The sequence below is a fragment of the Onychomys torridus genome, chromosome 13, assembly GCF_903995425.1.
Source record: "Onychomys torridus chromosome 13, mOncTor1.1, whole genome shotgun sequence".
Classification (NCBI taxonomy): Eukaryota; Metazoa; Chordata; class Mammalia; order Rodentia; family Cricetidae; genus Onychomys; species Onychomys torridus.
In genome coordinates, this window is record NC_050455.1 from 44,984,842 (window position 1) to 44,995,844 (window position 11,003).

The following is an 11,003-nucleotide window of genomic DNA, read 5'->3' on the forward strand; positions in this document are numbered from 1 at the left end:
GCACGCCCCCTGCCCGTCCCATCCGCTCCCGCGGGGTCTCCCTGACCGACCTTACACTCGGGGCAGTAAGACGGCCTCCGGGTCTGGGGGCGGGGCGGGGAACCGAGCCAGCTACCCGCGGGTTCTGAAGTCCAGAGGGTTAGAGCGGAGGAGCTTCCAAACAATATGCTCTTGGGCCGTGGTGTTCAGGGTGTTCTGGGCATGCTCATTCCGTGGGTCTGGGCTGGGACCTGAAAAACCTCAGCATTTCTAATCGGCTCCCTAGAAGCAGTCATGTCACTGGTCTCTGTTGTAGCCCCGGGAGTTTTTTCAGTGGGTGGAGGTTTGAAGAAGGTTATTTTCACTGCTTTGGTAAATTACAGACGTTTCCTAATAAATGAGAAGTATTACATGATTGCATCGCCTTCTAAATACGCTGCCTGAGTATATTCTTACTTTTGAAGAACAAGCCATTTTGATCAATGTCCTTCACTCTCTCCATTTCTTCTGTTTTCTGCAATACCCTTGCCCCTCACCCTCTTAGGGTAACCCTCTGTCATTCCCCAATAACCAGGCCTCTCTGTATGAGGGAAAGCCTAACATCTCATCAGCACTAGACACACGCATTCAAATTAAATAGATGCCTTGGTGATTCCCAGCCTGTTAGTTGCCCTTGTGATTCCCAGGCCATGTTGGGTTTTTTAATGATTCCCTGCCGATGTTTTCAATATACTTCCATTGCTTTCTACTCTACAGTTAAAGTCACAAAAGGATACACATAGAAAAGGAAAAAATGAAAATCAAACTATACTCATTCATATGACACTTTGCTTAATTAAAAATCTGGTGGTGGTGCAAGCCTTTAAATCCCAGCACTCAGGAAGCAGATGAAGGCAGATCGGTATAAATTCGAGGCCAGCCTGGTCTACAGAGTTACAAAGTTCCAGGGCAACCAGGTCTACACAAAGAAACACTGTCTCAAAAGAAAAAAAAAAAAAAAAAAAGCCCTCCAAGATATACCAGATATCTGGTAACACTTGGCAGCAAAGTAGTTAGATTTAGATTCAAAATCAACATAAAAAAAATTAATGGACTTTTTTTTAGACAAAGTCTAATGTAGCTCAGGCTAGCCTCCTATTCATTATGCAGCTAAGGATGACGACATTAACACCTGCCTCTCTCACCTGAGTGCTGAGATTATAGGTGTGTGCAAATGCACCTGACTATATACAGTGCTAGCAACTAAACCCAGGGCATCATGCACGCTGGGCAAACAGTCTACCAATGTAGCTACGTGACTAATTAAGTGGCTTTTCTGTATGCAATAAAAACATGCTGAGATAAGAAGAAAACCACCTCACTGGCCATAGTGATAATGATGATGATAATAAAATACAAAAAAGAACAGCTATGAATAAATCTAACCAAGGAAATAAAAGACCAACAATAAAAACTTTGAAACACTTAAGAACTACTGAATAAAGAATTGAAAAGAGACTGGAGAAAATGAATAGATCTCCCACGCTCATAGATTGACACAGTTGGTATTATGAAAATGCGGCCAGGCAGTAGTGGCACATGCATGCCTACTAATCCCAGCACTCAGGAGGCAGAGGCAGGTGGATCTCTGTGAGTTCAAGGACAGCCTGGTCTATAGAGAGAGCTTCACACAGAGAAACCTTGTCTCCAAAAAAAAAAAAGGGGGGGGGGGATCTGGGGATATAGCTCATTGATAAATCTAGCATGCCTGGAGTCTTAGGTTCCATCTCCAGCATGGCATAACTAGGCTGGGTGAGGTAATGGACAACATGGGAGGTGGAGGCAAAAGATGCTACATAGCAAGTTCAAGGCCAGCCCAGACTGCATGAGAGTCTGCTTCAAAATTTTAGAACTTCTCAAGTTTCAAGATGTTAGTGCAGGTAAAGGCTTTTTAAATAGAATTCTTGTAGTCTGAGAATTAAGAACAAGAATTGTCAAATGGGTTCTAGAAAGATGGTTCAATTGTTAAGAGCATCTAACTGTTCTCCAGAGGACCTGAGTCCAGTTCCCAGCACCCACGGCAGGTAGTTTACAGCCACCTGTAACTCTAGCTCCAGGGAGCTATGATGCCTCTGGCCTCTGCAGGAACCTGCACTCATGTGCACAGACACACACATATACATATTTTTAAAAAGTAAAATAAATCTTTAAAAAAAGGATTTGCAAATGTGACCTGGGAGTATAAATCAGTGGATAGAGTGACTGCCTAGCAGGCAGGGAGCCTTGAGTTTAACACATTACTGTACATCCAGGTGGTAGCACAAGCAAATAATCTCAGCACTTGGAAGGGGAAGATGGGAAGATCAGACATTCAAAGTCATCCTCAGCTACACGGTAAATTGGGGGCCAGCCTGGGCTACATGAGACCCTGTTTTTTCGGGGGGGGGGGGGGACTGACAAGTAGGATTGTATGAAATTAAGAGCCTGGGCTGGAGGTTATGAGCACTAGTTGCTCTTAAGGGGACACAGGTTCTAATCCTAACATGCCTCACAACTCTCTCTAACTCTAGTTCCAGGGAATCAGATGCCTTTTTCAGGATCCAGGCATGGATATAGTACACAGACATACATGTAGGCAAAGACTCATACATGCAAAAGAAAAACAAAGCCAGTGTGGTGGCACATGCCATTAATCCCAGCACTCAGGTGACAGAGGCGGGAGTGTCTCTGTGAGTTTGAGACCAGCTCAGTCTATATGGTGAGCTCCAGGACAGCCAGGGCTACATAGAAAGACCTGGTCTCAAAAAAAGAAAAAAGTAAAATTACTTTTAAAAAATAATAAAACGAATGTAAACAGAGCACAGGACAGAAGAAAATCTTTGCCACCTCTTCATCTGACAGTGTGTTAATATCCAGAATCTATGAAGAATTTTTAGAAGTAAAACAATGTTAAAAATAATAATCCGTTGGGGATTTAGCTCAGTGGTAGAGCCCTTGCCTAGCAAGCGCAAGGCCCTGGGTTCGATCCTCAGCTCTAATAATAATAATAATAATAATAATAATAATAATAATAATACAGTCAATTAAATGGGCAAATGAATGAAAAAGACAGTTCTCAAAAGAAATACAAAGGACTAGTGACTTTGTTTTAAATGTTAAACCTCATTCACCACCAGAGAAATGCAAATCACACCTGCAATCTATCTGACCCGTGAGAACAGCCAAAGGGAAAGGAACAAGGAAACACCAGGAAGATGGAAGACAGGGAACACTTGTACACTTTGGTGGGAGTGTAAATTAGTGTAGCTGCTGGGGAAAATAGAAGAACAGAGGGTTAAAAAATATCTAAAAATATAACTACCACATGATCCAGGTGGGTAACTCCTGGGTAGATAGTTATATACCCAAAGAATCTCAGCATACAACAGGGATATATAACATCTTTTTCTTTTTCTTTTCTTTTTTTTTTTTAGATAGGGTTTCTCTATGTAACAGCCCTGGCTGTCCTGGAACTCACTCTGTAGACCAGACTGTCCTCAAATTCAGATCCACCTGCCTCTGCCTCCTGAGTGCTGGGATTAAAGGTGTGCATGACCACCACCTCCTGGTTTAACATTCATTTTTAAAATGGCACTATTCACAATAGCTGAACTATAGAATCAACCTAGGTGTCCCCTAGCAAATAGATGAAGAAGTGTGTGTGTGTGTGTGTGTGTGTGTGTGTGTGTGTGTGTGTACAAATGGAGAAAACAAATAATATAATCTTCAGGAAAATGCTTGGAGCATGGGGGTTGTTTTTGTTTTGTTTTGTTTTTGAGTTTTACAAAAAAACACTTTTCACTAGTGTGGTGGTTTGACATAAAATGGCCTCCAAAGGGAGTGGCATTATTAGGTGTGGCCTTGTTAGAGTAGATGTGGTCTTATTGGAAGAAGCGTGTCACTGTGGGGGTGGGCTTTGGGATCTCCTATGCTCAAGCTATGCCCAGGGTCACAGTTCACTTCCTGTTGTGTGTGACTCAAGATGGAGGACTCTCAGCTCCTTCTCTAGCACCATGTTTGCCTGCATGCCATCCTGGCCCACCATGCTGATAAGACTAAACCTCTGAAACTGCAAGTGAGCCCTAATTAAATATTTTCCTTTACAAGAGCTGCCATGATTATGGTGTCTCTTCATAGCAATAGAAATCCTAACTAAAACAGAAGTTGGTACCAGGAGTGGGGTATTGCTGTCATAGGTTGGACCATGGTTTTTTTTTTTTGGTTAGTTTGTTTGTTTGTTTTTTGTTTATTGTTTTGTTTGTAAGAATCTGAACTTTGGTACTTTGGGTTACAGTGGAAGGCTTTAAGCACTGATGAATGGGCCATACTAGTAAGAGCATAGATCTGAACTGTGGGGGCCTGGCTCAAGAATTTTCAGAGGAGAAGAATTTAGTTGCCCAGAGATTATTCTTGTGATTTTTGGTGGAGAATGTGGCTGCTTTTTGCCCTTGTCCAGACAGTCAGCCTGAAGCTAAAGTGAAAATATTTGGATTAATTCTGTTGGCAAAGGAAATCTCAAAAAAGCCTAGTATATTCAACTGAATATACCAGGCTCTGCTGACTCCCCATGGGAGACCTTGATTTGGAGGAGGTGGGAATGGGGGGTAGGTTATGGGGGAAGACTGGGAGGCAGGAGGAGGAGGAAGGAGAGGGGATCTATGGTTGGTATGTAAAATGAATAGAAAATTTCTTAATAATAAAAATAATTTAAAAAAAAAAGCCTAGTGTAGACTCTGTTGTGTGCTTATCAGTGTTAACTCAAATGAAAGGAGTAAGTTGAACAAGAAAAAATACAAAATGTACAATTTGAGGAGAAAAGGAGAACCAGGAAGTGGAATGGAGCTAAGTCCCATGTTCAAGGAGATTAACAGATTCAGAAATGGAATAAAGGGCCAGGTGGTGGTGGTACACACCTTTAATCCCAGCACTCGGGAGGCAGAATTAATGGATCTCTGGGTTCAAGGCCAGCCTGGTCCACAGAGTGAATTCCAGCATGGTCAGGGCTACACAAAGAAACTCTGTCTTGAGAAACCAAACTCCCCCCCCCCCCCCCGAGAGAGAGAGAGGAGAGAGAACAAGTTATAGTGAAAATAAAAGGAAAATTGGTGCTAAAAACATGGCTCAGCAGTCAAGAGCGCTAGCTGTTCTTGCCAAAGACTTGAGTTTGATTCCCAACATACAGTGGCCTATTACTCCAGCTCCAAGGGATCTGGCACCTCTGTCCTCTAGAGGCATCTAAACAAGTGCAGCACACACACACACACACACACACACACACACACACACACATGTATATGCACATACACACACAAATTAAAAATGAAAATAAAGTTGTGGTTATATTACCAGTCTTATAAGGGGTAGCAGCTTTTTGCTAGTAAGCATATGAGCCTGTCCCCTAAAAGTGCCTGCCATGCCTAGTGGCTGACATCTTAATCACCATCATATGCAACTAATTCAAAACACTACAGACCTAAAAGTAAGAGCTAAAATTCTAGAACTCTTAGAGAAAAACATAGGAAATACCTTTGCTACAACAAACTGTCTAGTTACACCCTTAGCTATCAATAGAATCCATCCATTGCCACAGTTAGAAATGTCACAGGGACTCTGACGCTGCTATTCCCCACAGCCTTGACTCTTCACTCAGGCCTGCAGATACCCCCAGGATCACTGAATGCTGGATATAGAGGCGTTGCATCTCTGCCTTCACTTCCTATCTGTCTCCTTTACTGCTTTGGCATTTTAGATCAGACTCTGCTCAACTCAGCACTTCAACACATTAATCATTTAAGGTGTGTTTATTTGAAGATGACCTTCCTCCTTCAGTGCTGAGGACTCCAAGACTAACCAAGGTATTTTCCAGATTTACAAGCCTATTATAATCAACAGATTATTGACCTCCAGCTTTTACAATGTCGTCTGCAGACCACAGGAAGGTACCCGAGAGTCTTCAGTTATTGCCCTAAATACTATAGCAAAGGCTTTATTGTACAGCTCACTGACTCAGAGAGAGGAAGCTGTAGGCTCATATCTGCATCCCTAACCAGCCGGTAGCAGAATGTATAGGAAGGAGAAGGGAGATTGTTGGCTTGCACATTTGCTAACTCAGTCAGTTTTTGACAGCAATACTATACCAGAGAAAAACAACTTAAAAGAACAGTTCCTTTTTTTTTTTTTAAAGGGGCTGAGCAAATTTTAATTAAGGAAAAAGAAACTAGCTGGTTAATCCCAGTAGGCTGGCAACCTCTGAGCTCAAATGGCTACATAGGGAAATCCTGTGTCAAAAAAACAAAACAAAAAATCAAAAACAACCAAACCAAACCCAAACCACAAAAGTAAATCAGTGGGGCTATTACTAGAGTGGTTTCTTTGGGGTAGATATAGGATCTTACTATGTAGCTCAGAATGGCCTTGATCTCGCCCTGAAGAACAATTTCTTTTGGCTCACAATTTTAGAGGTTTTCGTCCATGGCTGGCTGTATTGCCTTTGGGATCATGGAAAGACATAATAGAGGACCATGGAGGAGAAAACCTGCTCACCTTATGGCTGACAGGAAAGGGATGGGGGCCAGGGACAAGATAGACCCCTCAAAGTCATACTTCCAGTGATCGATCCACTTGTCCCAACCAGGCTCCACCTCCTCCTAATAGTCCATTCAGCTATTAATTCTTCAATGGTTGTTGAGATTCCGTTTTTTATGATCAGTCACCTCTTAGTAATGACATCAGTTGGGAACTAAGCTTTCAACACATGAGCTTTTAGGGCAATTCAATAGCAACGTCATGATACATGCCTCCTCCAAGTCACATATTTCAGTGGGCAGGGAAATTATATCTGCCCAGGGGATTTTGAGTTTACAGTATAACTAACCAGATGATCACACTTTTCTGGTCATGTCCATTCTTAAAAAGCCAGGTGTAACCAGGCATGATGGTGCATACCTTCAGTCCCAGCACTTGGAAGGCAGAAGCAAGGAGATCTCTGAGTTTGTGGCTAGCCTGGTCTACAGAGTGAGTTCCAGGATATACAGGGCTACACACAGAAACCCTGTCTCAAAAAACAAAAAAGAAAAAGCAGGAAAGGAAGAGAGAGAGAGAGAGAGAGAGAGAGAGAGAGAGAGAGAGAAGAGAGGAGGGAGGGAGGGAGCGAGAAAGATTGGACAGCAGGCAGGCAGGCTGTTTGTCAGAATCCTAGTGAAAGAATTGAGGCTTTGCCTAAAAGATAACTTTAAAACTTTGTTATTTAAGCCTTCACCCTAGAATCTACTTTATATGTCCTGCTGACTGAGAGTCAAAAAAAAAAAAAAAAAATTTCAACACTATTGAAAACAAACAAGAAGAGATGGCCTACAGAGATAACTGTAGCTGCTTTTGCTACAGACGCCTCAGGGCCAGAATGTCTGTGTTCAGTTAGCACATACCTCTCATATCCAAATGTAAAGAATGTACCTTGTAAAAATCACTTTACAATTTCACTTATAAAAAGAAATTCTTTAATGCTAGAGAAGTAAATCGAGCTGGTGATGGTGATGAAACCCTGTCTTGGAAAAACAACAACAATAACAATAAAAAGAAAAAACAGGGCTGGAGAGAAGGCTCAGAGGTTAAGAGCACCGACTGCTCTTCCAGAGGTCCTGAATTCAATTCCCAGCAACCACATGGTGGCTCACAACCATCTGTAATGAGATCTGGCACCCTCTTCTGTATACATAATAAATAAATAAATCTTTAAAAAAGAAAAAACAAAAAACAAAAAACAATCATAAAAAGTAAACTGGACCATACATTTTCACTTATTTCTTGACCTTTACTGAATCTTTAACCCTGCTGTAAATTACCTTTCTTGGCACAATGTAAGAGAAGGTTGCAATCAAATGTATCCACTATGGAGACCCCTACGCACAGCTCTGTTGAGCTCTGACCCGTTTTGAGTATGGACAGCCTTTCTCCCCACCTCTCTCAGAGCCAGCACTTAAATCTGAAGTGCGTACCCCTCCTTATCTTTACTGACCAGGCTTGCTAACTTTGCTTCTCTCTGACTGGTCCTGGAATTCTTTCCTGCTGCGTAGTCAAGAGTTTAACTTTACCCCATTCCATATCCCCAAGGTGAGCAACTCCTCAGGCTGTGGGGAAAACACTGCTGCCCTATGTCTCACCACCACAGCGTGGTGACATTTGACCATTACCAGGGCAATGAGCAAAAGGAAAAGGAGGGGGAGGGCGGGGGGGGGGGTGTCACCTGAATTCCAGAATGCTGACTATCCAATCTCTGAAAAAAATCTGAATATTCTTCCCTTTTTCTAAGCCTCTCCCTCTTCCTCACGTTTTAACGCTGTACCTGTTACTCCTCAAGGCCCAAGAATTGCTAAACCGATTTGAAAGTTTATCCTCCATTTCTCTTGCTCTTAACCAAAAAATAAGTCTCCTTTTTCTGCTCAGGCGATGCTTGGTTCCATAAAACCCGAGAAGGGAAATGGACCCGGATTAGGCAAAAAACCAGTAACACCTAAGGAACAGTCTGTCACATTGGTACATGTTTTAAAAGTCAGACTTGTAGGTCCATAAGCATTTCTTCTCCTCTTTTGTGCACATGTGTATGCATGTTTGCATATGTGTGGCCACATGTGTGTGTTACCAAACTTGGGAGTCACAGTCTGTGCTCCAAGAAGTCACGTTTGATCACTCATCCTTGAGAAGCCAATTGCAATAGGCAAATTAATAGTAAAAATCAGAAAAGGGAGATTTATTCAATGCAGCCACATTGGGAAGATGGACAGAGAGATCCATGACTCCCACTAAAATCCATCTTCCGGTCCCAGGATGAGATTAAAATTTGAACAGAGGCCAAGGATGCGCACATCTAAAGAGTCAGGTCAAGGTGTGGTCCCGCCCAGCGCTCATTGACCCATCACTGTGTGGGCTTCCTTCTCAGTCTATAGTCTGACCAGTTAGAGCTGTGGAAAATCCTTTTTCCCAGTCCCTCCTCTGCTTGTGCCTTGTCCTTTTTCCAGCATGAGATTCCCGGGGAAATCCCTATTTCTTGGGGTTCACTGCTTCAACTGCCTGATGGATTTAAAGATTTAGATAAAGAGAAAGCTCTGTAAAACAGTCTCATTTCTGCCAGGCCAAACTCCATGAGTTCACATGAGTGCATGGGCCTGTTTGTGGAAGACAGAGGTCAGCATCGGGTGTCCTTCTCTGTCATCTCCCCCGTATATATTATTATTAGTGTAAATCTCTCACTTGAACCCAGAGCTTGATGATCCGGCGTGTCAACAGCCCCTGGGAATCTCCTGCCTTCATCTCCTAAGGGCTAGGGTTACGAGGGAGCTGCCATGCCCACTTAGCATTTAGTGAGTGCTCAGGATCTGAACTGAGTACTCATTCCTGTACAACAACCACTCTACCTAATGCGCCTTTCCCTATCCCAGCATTTCTTACATAGCCTAGAAAAAGTCCCCTCGAAACGTGAACCCTGCTTGGTATGGTCACAGAGGCCTTTAATCTCAGCACTTGGGAGGCAGAGGCAAGTAGATTTCTGGGAGTTTCAGTCTAGTCCAGATTGGTCTACATAGTGAGTTCCAGGCCAGCCAAGGCTACACAGTGAGATCCTCTCTCAAAATCAAATCAAAACAAACAAACAAAAAACACCTTTGAGGACAATACCCATATTATAATAGACTTGGACTGGAATTTATATCATAGGTTTTCCTCTTTGTTAAGCCTTCAAACTCACACCAGGAGTATCCCACTAATCTCCCCAGTTTCCAGTCGGCAGATGGAAGATTGTGTGAGCTCCTCTGTCCCCAGAGTCACATGAGCCAATTTACTCAATCATTCTATATTGTAAAACTTTCTCTAAATGTGGTTTGTTGTTTCTCTGGAGAACTCAGACCAATATTAACTATAATCACAAAGACTGATAACTAAGTGCTAGGTTGGCGTGGATTTAGCTAAAATGCTAATTAGTGATTAAATAAAAATGGTAGAAGCATTGGAAAAATAGTTGCCATTCTCCTAAAATCATAGATAAATACTAAAAGCATTACATGAGGTAAAAGAGGCCAGATACAAAATAATACATGGTAAATAACCTCAGGTATGCGATATACTAGAAAAGATAAAATGTGCCAGGTATGGTGGTGCATGCCTCGAATCCCAGTGCTCGGGAGGACCAGGAGTTCAAAGACACACTTGCTGACACAGCTGGGTGTGAGGTGTTGTAACAGAGAACAAACAGGCAGACAGATCCAGTATTGAGCAGAGCACAGTGTGCTGGGGACTTGAAAAAAGCAGGGTTCTGCAGATCAGAAAGCTTGGCCCTGCAGGTATAGTTCAGTTGTAAAGTTCTTGCCTCCTAAGTGTGATTCCTAGCATTGTCCAAAACCAAAACAAAACTGTTTTTTTTCTTTTTAAAACTTTATACTTTGAAAATTTTATACATGCATGCAATTGTTTTAATCAGATCCATTCTCCATCACCTCCCTCCAATTCCCCTTGGAAATCCCAACCCATTTCCCTCCCAACTCTGTGTCTCTTTTTGTTATTAAATCCTGGGGTCCAGTTAGTGCTGACCATTTGTGCACGGGTGTGGAGTTGTTCACTTTCTGGGCCAGACATGTTTGAACATGCCTGTAAACCAGTACTCAGGAGGCTGAGGCAAATGCAAGACCAGCCCAGGCAATTTAGTGACTTTGTAGTCATAGTACGGGAGGCACCGAAGTGGGAATGTGAGGTGGCTGGCCACTTTAAACCTCCACTTCGGAAGCAGAGAGACGAGCACGCTGGTGTTCTCCTTGCTTTCTCCTTCAGCCCAGGACTCCAACCCCATGGGATGGACCACCTACTTTCAGGGTGGGTCTTCCTCCTCAGCAAAACCTTTGGAAATGTCCTCACAGACATGCCTGGGCTCAGAGCTGTACCTCCTAGGTGACTGATTCCAAATCCTGTCCACTTGAAAACCAAGATTAGCCAGAAACCAGGGACATAAGCTTTTTAGCTAC

At 42.8% G+C, this 11,003-nt stretch overlaps 1 protein-coding gene across 1 annotated transcript in view; it reads right to left on the reverse strand.

The window, feature by feature from the left end:
- Positions 1-11,003, reverse strand: part of Aldh7a1 (aldehyde dehydrogenase 7 family member A1) — a 59,198-nt gene that overhangs the window by 46,064 nt on the left and 2,131 nt on the right. The window contains exon 2 of the mRNA XM_036204262.1: positions 51-230. The gene's annotated coding sequence lies outside the window, so the exon portion shown is untranslated. The remainder of the gene's footprint in view (positions 1-50; positions 231-11,003) is intronic.